Source organism: Emydura macquarii, unplaced genomic scaffold (genome assembly GCF_026122565.2).
Source record: "Emydura macquarii macquarii isolate MOO-44397 ecotype Brisbane River unplaced genomic scaffold, CSIRO-AGI_Emac_v2 contig_265, whole genome shotgun sequence".
Taxonomy (NCBI): domain Eukaryota; kingdom Metazoa; phylum Chordata; order Testudines; family Chelidae; genus Emydura; species Emydura macquarii.
Window position 1 is genome coordinate 106,699 of NW_027130402.1, and position 11,721 is coordinate 118,419.

General features: G+C 48.6%; 1 pseudogene; it reads left to right on the forward strand.

Moving 5' to 3' along the window:
- The first annotated feature begins 346 nt into the window (after positions 1-346).
- On the forward strand, positions 347-1,277 carry LOC137153587 (olfactory receptor 4M1-like; annotated as a pseudogene).
- Positions 1,278-11,721: the final 10,444 nt, after the last annotated feature.

An 11,721-nucleotide genomic window follows, 5' to 3' on the forward strand; every position in this document is an offset into this window, starting at 1 on the left:
TTCTTCTGGCCGGGAATCTAAGAATCGATGTTTGTTGGGCATAATTCCCACCCAGGAATGTGACTTATGTGAGTGGATGGCTTTGCTGGGTAAGGGTGCATGTGTGTGAGGATCAGGACAATGACATTGAAGGAGAGAGAAGCTGAGAGGCTTGGTGTCGGCTGAAAGAGAACTAGAGCGGTGATCCAAGACACTCTCTTCTGTTCTTTGGTTCCTCCTGTGTCCAGGGAAACAGGACTTTGTCAAAGACATTCCTGACTCAGCCATCTAGCCCCTGAATTTTTGGCCAACTGCTCAGGCCAGCAATTGTAGCGATGACAGTGTCCCATGGGGGTGTGTTACAGGGATGGAGCGCAGGAACGGCACAGGGGTGACAGAGTTTGTCCCGCTGGGGCTATCTCAGACCTGGGAGATCCAGCTCTTCCTCTTTGCCTTCTTCTTTGTCTTCTACTCCATGATCCTCCCGGCCAACATCCTCATCATCCTCACCATCCGGGGCAACCCCCACCTGGGCTCCCCCATGTACTTCTTCCTGGCCAACTTGGCCTTCCTGGACAGTTGTTACTGCTCTATCGCCCCCCGAAGATTCTGGTTGACCTTTTCCCACCACAAGACCATCTCCTACGGGGGCTGCATGGTCCAGCTCTTCCTCCACTTCCTGGGGACTGCTAAGGTCTTCCTGCTGGTGGCCATGGCCTTTGATAGGTACGTAGCCATCTACCACCCCCTGCGCTATGCCAGCATGATGAGCAGGGACATCTGCTGCACTTGGTGGGGGCTTCCCGGGTCGGGGGCCTCATGCACTCCATTTTCCAGCTGTCTCTGATTGCCTGGCTCCTGTTCTGCGGCCCCAACGAGCTGGACAATTTCTTCTGTGACATCCCCCAGTGATCAAACTGGCCTGCACTGACATCTATGTGCTGGAATACCTCATGTTCTTCAGCAGCGGTCTGTCTACCTTTATGTGTTTTCTCCTCTCGCTCATCTCCTACAGGGCGTTGCTGGTCCGGCTGCGGGTGGGCAGGCCCTCAAATGGGATGAGCAAAAAGGCCTCCACCTGCGTCCCCCACATCATCCTCATCTTCATCATGCTGAGCCCAGCCATCTACATCTATGGCCGACCTTTCCACAGCTTCCCCCTGGACAAGGTGGGGTCCGTGTTCCACACCATGGTCTTCCCGCTCACGAATTCCATGTTCTACACAGTCAGGAACAAGGAGATCATCAGTGCCAGGAAGAGGCTGATGGGCAGACACGGACTCTGGAGAGAGAAATAAAAGGAAGTCAAAATAAAGAAGTACAGGGTTTGGAATTATTTCAGGGAATTTCTCCGGCTTGTGTTATACAGGAGGTCAGATTAGATTATCACAACTGTGTCCAGTTTTGTGCCCCCCACTACAAAAAGGATGTGGACAAGTTGGAGAGAGTGCAGCGGAGGGCAACCAAAATGATTAGGGGGATGGAGCACAGGACTTATGAGAAGAGGCTGAGGAAACTGGGCTTGTTTAGTCTGCAAAAGAAAAGAGTGAGGGGGGATTTGATAGCGGCCTTTAACTACCTGAAAGGGGGTTCCAGGGAGGATGGGGCTAGGCTGTTCTCGGTGGTGGCAGATGACAGAACAAGGAGCAACGGTCTCAAGTTGCAGGGAGGGAGGTCTAGGTTGGACATTAGGAAAAAGTTTTTTACTAGGAGGGTGGTGAAACACTGGAATAGGTTACCTAGGGAGGTGGTGGAATCTCCATCCTTAGAGGTTTTTAAGCTGAGGCTTGACAAAGCCCTGGTTGGGATGATATAGCTGAGGTTAGTCCTGCTTTGACCAGGGGGTTGGACTAGATGACCTCCTGAGGTCCCTTCCAACTCTAATATTCTATGATTCTATGATTCTCCTTTGGCCTCTGAATTGATGAATCTATACATGCTTATCCGTGTGAGCACTGAATTACACCAGAGTAATGCTGGAGTAATGCAGTAGGATCCATGGAGTAACAATGGAACTATCTAAAGTATCTATGGAGTAATTCTGTAATATCTGCAGAATAATTCTGTGATATCTATGGAGCAATGTTGTGGTCACTCTTTGATGTCTCTGTACTAATGCTGTGATATCTATGAACTAATTTTCCACGTCAATGGAGTAACTTTCTAGTAACCGTGTAGTATATGTAAACTAACACTGTAGTAACTGCTGTATATACGGAGTAATTCTACTGTATCTGTGGAGAAACTCAGTAGTAAGTCTATACTATCTATGGAGTAATTATATTATAACTCTGTATACTTCATGGACTAATTCTGTAGTAAATGTGGAGTAAGTCTATAGTATTTGTGGGGTAACTGTAATACCTACAGAGTAATTCTGGCAGTACCTATATAGAAAATACAGTAGTAGCTATGGATTAATTCTTTCCTATCCATGGAGTAAACCTGTAATATCCATGGAGTAACATTGTAATGACTGTATCGCATCTATGGAGAAACTTTATATTATATGTGGAGCAACTTAATAGTAACTCTGTAATGTATATGAAATAACTATACACTAATCCTGTAAGATACATGGAGTAATTATTTAGTATCTGTGAAGCAATTCTATAGCAAATAAGTAGTAGCTCTCGAAAAACTGTGTAATCGTTATGTAGAATCTATGTAGTAAATGTATAAAATCTGTTTAATAACAATGTAACAAATCAGTAGAATCTACATAGTAACTTTGTTGTAACTCTGTAGTATCTATGGAATAATAACAATGTAATATTGTTGTCATATCTATTGAGTAACTCTGAAATATCTATGGAGTAACCATGTACTGATTGTTATTAATGTGCAGAAACTCTAGATTATCTCTGGAGTATCTTGTTAGTAATTCCAGCATTTACCTCAAGTGTGACTGAGAGCAAAGATTGGACTTTGTGTCTCTGATTAGCTGTATGATACCATGCTCATTGTATAGTACTTAACAGCACCAGGAGGCTTTTGTTAGTAGTGTTTCTCTTGTTAAAATGATGACAGAAATGTGCACCATGGACTCTACTTGAATGTCGGTGAATGAGATCTTCATCAAGATCCTTTCAAATGTAACCTTTATTCTGTCCCATGCGCCAATTTCTAGCAAGGTTTCAAAGCTCCAGAGAGCAACGTTGCTTCTTTTTATATTTTTCCTTCTCAAATCCCCCTGCTTAAAAACACAGGATGCACCGTCCCACAAGATTGGATCCTTTAAACGGTCCTTTAAATGGCTTTCACTCTACCACCAACAGATACAATAGATCAGTGATGTTCAACTTACGATCCATGGACCTATGTCTAAGGGGTCCATGAAAGGTTGTCATTACTATACAACAGTGGTTTGCTACCTGTGGTCCGCAGGCCCCTTGGGGTCCGTAGACTATGGCGCCACCCTTCGAAGTATTTTAGAGGGTCTGCAGATGAACAAAGATTGAAAATCACTGCACTAGATACAGGATCAGATACTTAGCTGGAGTAAACTGTCCCAAGGTTATTTCTATGAGACTACCAGCTAAAGAAGCAATCAAAGATCAGAGCCACCATTGTGCCGGGCACTACACAGACCCCAAATGCGATCAGGGACCCTGCTGTGCCAGGCGCTGCCGGTACCCAGACCAATGCTTGTGGCGGGCACTGCACAGGCATGGAGGGTAAGCAGGGCCCAAGCATAATTTTTTCGGGCCCAGTACAGACTTGTATCACAGGCCCCCTCCCACACACATACCCATGGGAGTTGCAGCCTGGGCCGAGCCCCACAAGGCCTCCAGTTCCCGGTAAAGTGTACCCTTCCCCCCGCCCATGTGGGGGCCCTGAGGGTGAGTGACATCACATTGTAGCCGTGGGCAAAGCATGGATTTTTCTGTTCACTGGAAAAAACAGAATGGGGGACAGAAATTGGTTCAACCCACCCCGAGCTGAAAAAAATTTCCCCTCCCACCAATTAAGTGAAATGGAAAAACTGCGGGGGGCAACTTATGTGGGGGGGGGGGGGAATATTTGGATGGAAATAGTTCATTCAATCCGAAACCAACAGGTGCAGTTCATTCCTGGGCACTTTTTACCATTATACCCAAAGCGGGAGGTTAGCCCAATAGCTAGGGTGCTTGACTGCAGTATGACAGACACGGTTTCAAGTCCTGCCTCTCCATGGTGGGAATAGGAAGGTGGGTCTTTTAGTTTATAGCAGCCCCACTAGGTTACAGGTAGGCCAGGTTAGGAACATCTCCTGTTGAAACCGTTCCTGGGTAGACACATTCTTGGAGAAAGAGGACTATAGACGGTCCAATTCCCACCTTGAAGGCATGTCCCTGGACAAACCAGCCGAGGGTGAGAAGCCGTGGCTGTCGTTTTCTCCCCCGGGCCCACGCGTTTTACGTAAAGTGGGACAGTTTGCACAAATAGAAGGCCTCCCACGTCAGACTGACACACAGGCCTGTAGCTAAGAGTTTTGCTTTGAAGAGCTGAGACCCCCATCCAAATCCGGTCTTCCCGTAAACCCGATGAGGGGATGTGACCCCAGGCTGCCATGCCCCACGTGAGTAAATCCTTGGGCTAACCTAGTCAAAAGGAAGATGATAACCCCCCTGCTGTGGGGCATTTAATAAGCTCCACGACTGCTGCCCAGAAAAATAGTTTGGGCCAAAGATTTCAGGTGAATTCACGGCAAATCGGTGAATCCTTTCAGGGCAAAGGGAAGTACATTTTTTTTCAGCTCTAGTGATGCCAAGACTTCAATTTAGGACTCCTGAGTTCAATCTTGGCTCTAGGAGGGCAGTGGGGTCTAGTGGGTAGAGCGGGGGTTGGGGGCTGGGAGCCTGGATGCCTGGGTTCCATCCTCAGCCCTGAGAGGGGAGTGGTGTCTAGTGGTTAAAGCACGGGAGGCGGGGTCTGGGAGTCCAGGCACCCAGGTTTTATTCATTATTGGCCCTGTGTAACTTGGGTCATCTCTCTGCTCTGTCGTGTCCCTGGGTTTTGTTCCCAGTCCGCTCCCCTCCAGCAGCTGAGATCCCGGCTTGGCGCTGATCAAGCGAGCCCCCGGCAGCAGAGCAGCAGCTGCCCTTCCCTCCCACCAGTGCCAGTGGGGATATAGCCAGGAGCTGTGCAGCAGGACTGGGAGGGCCGGAGCTGACACCTGTTTCCACCGCAGGCACGCAGGGTGAGTCTCCACGCCCTCCCCCCACATTTCTTCTTCATTCCTCCTTCACTCTCTTTCTCCACTGTCTCTCCTCAGACCAGCCCGGCCCTCCCAGGACTCGGGCACTTGGCAGAGGGGCAGCTTGGGCAGCGGCGCCCCGACTCCCTCTTGGAGACCGGACATTATTCCTGCTCCTCTCCACCGGTGCCCCAGGTGCTGCCGGGACCCCGGTGCCAGCTGAAGGGATGTGACTGCGGAGGGGGCTTTCTTTCAAGGAGGAGGCTTTCTTCCAGGGGATTGATCAGCCAAAGACCCCAAAGTACTGTATGGATATTAATGAATGGAGCAATTAAACCCCCCCAGGAGGTGGGGGAGTGCCATTAGCTCCCTTTATAAATGGGGAAACTAAGGCAGGGAGCGGGGAGTCGCACGGAGAGGCGGGGGCAAAGCTGGGATGATTTAGTCAGGGTTAGTCCTGCTTTGAGCAGGGGATTGCGACTAGATGACTTCCCTTCCAGCCCTCACCTTCTATGAAAATCCTGGAGTCTGGGACTCATTTTCTAACTGCTAGACCCCCACTCTGCCTCCCAGAGCCAGGGAGATAACCCAGGAGTCCTGGCTCCCAGCCTGCCCTGCTCTAACCATTGTATACCACTCCCCCTCCCAGAGCTGGGGATCATAGAACCCAGGCGTCCTGGCTCCCTTGTGGCTCTATTAATGCCAGCTGCACAGCACATAAATAAAGGGTGCTCCTGTGCAAGGAAGAGCAGCGTCATTAGCACTCCAAAACAGGGCTGCTTCTTCTCAAGTGGACTCTGAACCATCCCCTGGGCTGTGTAAATGCTCCCAGCCCTGACACCTGCCCGGCCTCTGTCAATGGGTCCATCATTGCAGCTAGGCCATGGCTGGGTTCGCTGGTCCCCAAGGGAAGCAGAGGCGGCAGCTGCCCGGGCCGCCACTAGGGGGCAATAAACCCCGGAGGAAAACCTCAGCGGCTCCCACCCGGGTCCGGGACCGAGGGATCGTCCTCCTGCTACCCTCCCCCGCCCCCGCCTTCCGGCCCTCACATCTCCTGTCCCTCTGTCTGGCTGCCGGCTGTCTGTCTGCCATTCCCTCCTCTCTTCTCTTGCCTTTTCTTCTCTTTCATTCTTTCTTTCCCTCATCTCTCCCAGACACAAACCTTCACTCCGCATTTCTCTCTTTCACCCTCACTGTCAGCACATTCCCTGTGCAATGACTGGCGGGGCATGGCCTGCCCCAGGATTTCATGGCGGGGAGATGAGAAGGGTCCACAAGTGTCAGAGGGTCCTCGGTCCCCAATGGGGCAGAGGGACAGTCTGGGTGAACTGGGGAGCCAGGGGATCCTCCTGCACAGGTGACATCCTGCCTCATTGGCGTACATGGGACTTTGGCCATTGCCTGAAGTGGGGCCAGGACTGGGGCCCCCATGCCTGGGCTCAGCAGCTCTGCAAATGCCCCCGTCCAAGGCGCCGGGGAGAAGGTTTCCTGGGCCATGGATGAGCCTGAAACAACAGCCCAAAGGAAGGAAGAAAGAGACGTGGATACCTACCCACCTACCTATAGATTTATCCCAATACACCCCCACATCTCCCTATCCCTATACACCCCCTCATCTCTCTATCCCTGTACACACCCATCTCTCTAACCCTATATACACCCATTTATCTATTCCTATACACCCATCTACCTATCCCTATACACACGCATCTATCTATCCCTATACACCCCCTCATCGCTCTATCCCTATACACATCATCTATCTATCCCTATACACATCATCTATCCCTATACACGTCTATCTATCTATCTATCCCATATGTCCTTACTCATCTACCTTTATTACCTCTCTCTCTCGCTCTGCCTGTCTATCTGTCCATCCATCCATCTGTCCTATGTGGAATTATATCCCTAACTATCTCTCCATCCATCTGTCCATCCTATGTGGTTTTATCTATCTCTCCCATGCATCTATCTATCTCACACATCTCTCTCTCCTGTGTGCTTTATCACTCCCTCATCTTAGTCTGATATTGTAGTATCTGAAGGATCATTTCCCTTGAAAAGTTCCTGGTGTTAATACAATTCATTGAAATCCCATATCCCTTTTTATTAGCTTTGATCCTATTCTTGTTGGTTTCATTTAGAGCTTTGTTTTCACGCAGAGAGCTCTGTATGATCATTTTAAAATATTTTTACAGAGCTCTAAATCATAAAAAAATTGTTCCATATATTTAGTGACCTCAGCAATAATAATACGGAGATCTTTTAAATAAATATTCATTATTAATAACCACATTTATAAAGCAATCTCATACCAATATATTTGAAAATATGTAGTAATAATTATGATTATAAAACATCTAAATAATATTGTTAATCTTTTGTAATCGTATTTTGAGCATAATATTTATCAATCATTCAAATACTGTTCTGATTCCTTATAAATATTTATTAATAACAACTCTACTGTTTGCAGATCAATCTAATGGTATTTCAAAGTGGTTGTATACATTTATTTAAAGCAGTCCATGTGTTTATAAAGTAGCCTAACCCTTCATTCCTGTTCGAAGTGTTTGTTAAAAGCAGTCGTGTTCGCAGGCAAATAGTGTTTCATTCGGTTTATACACATCCAGTAAAAGCAATGAGGCTGTTTAAAAATGCAATCTACCCTTCTTTTATTCTACTTGTACTCATTAATTAAGAGCAAATATAACGTAGAAAAGCAATCCAACTTTGCATAGCTTTATAAACATTTATTATTGATAATGAGAGGAATGATTAAATACAGATATTTAGTAACCATCTTCTTTTGCTTCTAGCCCTAACCCCAGCTATCGGGGTTTGGCTCCTCATATACAAGACTCATTTAATGGATTTCTTTGGCTAAATTTTACAGCTGGCTGCCAACCTGAGGTCAGCTTTCCTTCTTTTTCCGCCAGCCTTGGGACCAGAACTGAGATTAGTAGTAGTACCACTATTAGTAAATAACAATAACAGAGTGTGTGTATTGTGTTACAGACACATATTGGTGCTGCTAGTATATTTACAGAACAATCTAGTGGTGCCTTCATCTGTTTCTGCACATTAATTAACAGTAGCCCCCCTTTTCTAGCTCACGTTAGAAATACGTGTGGGCCTCTTGACAAACATAGATCGAGAGCGAGATGGTCGACACAGCCATCTCATTTAACTTAGATCTTTATATCAATAAAGATGAATGATAGGAATGAATAGGTGCCAAAAGGTATCTTAATAACAATGTTTTATTCAATAAAAAAACAACATGAATTAAAAATGAATTAAATTGAAACTAGGACAGTTTCAGCTTGCGTTATTACCGCTTAGATTGCCGCATCCATATTGTTTGATTGTTTACAACCTAGAACAGCAGACAGCAAAGAATATAGAAATGAATACGTCCGCCATTAATAATAATAATCAATAATCATTTCCCATCTTATAGCAAAAAGGACTCTCCGGTGGAATTATTTCAAAGCTAGCTCAGACTAATTTGCATTCAAGCCCTTTTTGATGCAATTAGAAAAGAGATTTTTATATTTACAGGATCCAAATTGTACCATTGATTTGCAAAACCAAACGCGTTCCAGATGAAAGACTGTGGCCCAGCTCGATAAAAAGCAGTCCCCACCCAGCCCATCTCGCCTCACCATCCATGGCCCCATCTCAGCTGAACGATCAAGCGTTTCAAGGCCCAGTTGGTGTTTGTCTCACAAGATGTTTTTCTCCACGCCTCGCTCAGCACCTCAGTTTATTTTCTGCCCCTGTCGGCGTTGCTCTGCGTCTCGGGGACTCCACCCCAGACATCTGGTCCTCCAAAGCAAGGCCGAGAGGACACCCCAACGCTACAATTAGTCCCTGTTTTCTTTCAGGAACCGAAATCAAGAGGGGGGCCGGAAAGCAGAGCTGGGACCTGCCGAGATAGCAGGATGACCACAAGTGATACACAGGGGCCAGCTGCATCTCCCTTGCTTGGCAGGGCCGTGGCCCTTTGCCCTCCACGTGCCAGGGCGAGCATGTCCCTCCCACAGGAACCTTGAGTACAGGATCCCATGGGAAATCTCGGCCCAAAGGGCCGTGCATCTTCCCCAGGGCTTAGAACCACTTTTCCCCTTTGACTGGGATTTGTAGGGACAGAGGGGCCTGAACCTCAGGGATTTTCAATGGGATTTGGGGGTCCCGACAAACTGGACTCCGAGGTCCCGGAAGGTTTCACCTGGCACCAGAGCAGCGGCCGCGACTGAGACATTTTTATGGTTCCCTGGGCACGTCTGGGGCAATGAGTGGGGGGTTCCTGCCCTCCACTCCAGGGACATCTGCCAGCTGTATCGGCTCTGATGGCACCAGCGAGAAGCCCAGGGACGTGCCCTGCCATCCAAACTGGGCTAGACCGGGGTCTGGGGACCAGGGACAGGGTCCCCTCCCTGCGGCAGACTCTCAGCTGGGTTTTCACGTGCGCAGAGCAGGTTTCCCATCCTCATGATTGGGGAGGAAAGCTTGAAGTTGTGGCCTGATGATGCTAACACAGTCCTGAGTTTGCAGAGAGCCTGAACCTGTTGCTGTGACAGGGATAGCAGAAATGTCCCAGCTATGCTAGTGTGTTTAATGCATTATTTTCTCTCTGGTTTTGGGTATTTGTATTTTAAATTGACAGGCGGGGGGGTGGTAAGGAAGCGGAAAATTGGGTGATCATTTTTGTACCTGGTGTGGATTTAGGACACTTGTGTTCTCTCCACAGCGCTGGGAGGAGAGTGGGGTCTAGTGATTAGAGCTGGAGGGAGTGGGGACTGGGAGCCAGGACTCCTGGCTTCTATCCCTGGCTCTCTAAGAGGAGTGGGGTTTAGTGGTGAGAATGGGGGAGGGGGCTGGGAGATGGGATGCTTGGGTTCTCTTCTTGGCTCTGGGAGGGGATTAGGGTCAAGTGGTTAGAGCTTGTGGTGCTGGGAGCCAGGACTCCTAGGTTCTCTCCCTGGGTCTGGGAGGGGAGCAGCGTCAAGTGGTTAGAGTGGGGAGTGCTGTCTCTTGGTACTGTTCTCTACCGTCTCTCTCTGTGACCTGCTACGTGTCCCTCCCCACTCCTGTTTGTGCCTCGCTCACCCCATATTTATTTCCCCGCCCTACACATAGGAGCCCCACAGCGCGACCTGCTCTATCCCTGTGTCCTCTACACTCCCCCACCCCCGCCTTCCAGTGCCCTAGGGCTGCGATCCCACCTCCCCCACTCCCGGGGGTGGGGCACACCCTCAGCTCCCGGGAATGGAGCTGCTGCTTTGAACCCACCCCACGTGGCAGGGGCAGAGAGAGATGGAACCTCCCTGAGGACCCCCCACACTCCGCTTAGCAGCCGGGAGGACCAACCATCAGACTAACCCATGGGGGTTGAGAACTGGGGGACCTTCCCACAGGGTAAAACATGGGTGATGTCCTGCCCCATTGGCACCCAGGAGAGCTGGGCCATTGCCTGCCCTATCTCTGGGCTCTGCAAACGCCCCCGTCGGAGAAGGTTTCCTGGGCCCCAGATGGGCCTGAAACAACGACAAACCAAAGGAAGGAAGAGACGTGGCTCGCTACATCCCTGAGTTATTGGCAATAACAGCCCTGCACCCTCACCCCCACATCCTCATAGCACCTGTCCTGGGCACTGCCCCTTGCAGATGGATACAGGACAGACAGCTAATAGCTGGCCATCCATCCATCTGTACCTCCTGGGTGGATTTCCCCAGCTCCCTGTTGTTGATTATGGACACTTTGTGATCAGTGTGGATACCAGTGAGACATTGGACGCCCGATTTGCAGATCAATAATGTTTAATGTGCAAGGTTTTCTATAAATATACTAGTTAGATACAGAGCCTAAAATTAACTCCAACATCTCATACTAAAGCTCACTCCAACATCTCACTCTCACTAAGCCTGGAGAGCTAGCAGTCACTCAGAAGGCTGTATATAGCAATGACTTTCTTCAGGGGCCCCGCCAGGGAGTCAGTGGCCTCTGGTCCAACCGGCAGCACCTCCCACGGAGTCAGGTGTTGATGGAGCGCCCTCCCTTTGTCTAAATAATGACTACTTATACCCATCCATAAACAACCTTCACCTAATTATCTATCTCTCATTATCATATATGCTAATTACCTACTTTGGGTTTCCACCGTTAACTACATTCCATTCTCACCATAGTAATTGGGGTCATCAAAACACCATCTGGTGATAGGAGGGGCGCAGTAAAAGTGTGCCCCATGGCAATAAAACAGTATACCCCAGACATTCAAGGATAGCTTCTTGTTCCCATCACCGTTATCTATGTGCAACTGCAAGCAACACAGCGTCCATATTTTGTCTTGTTATGTGCCATGCTGTGCAGAAACGGAGACATCTATAAGGTTATTCAGTCTCTGCCAACTGGAAGATGTCATGCTACAGGGGTCAGAATAGCCAAGCAGGCAACTGAAGCTATGCTAAGCCTATAGGACAGAGGTCAAGCAACTCAAATTGTACTGGGCCTCCAACACCTACCTGTCTGGCGATCCGTCCATCTCTCACACG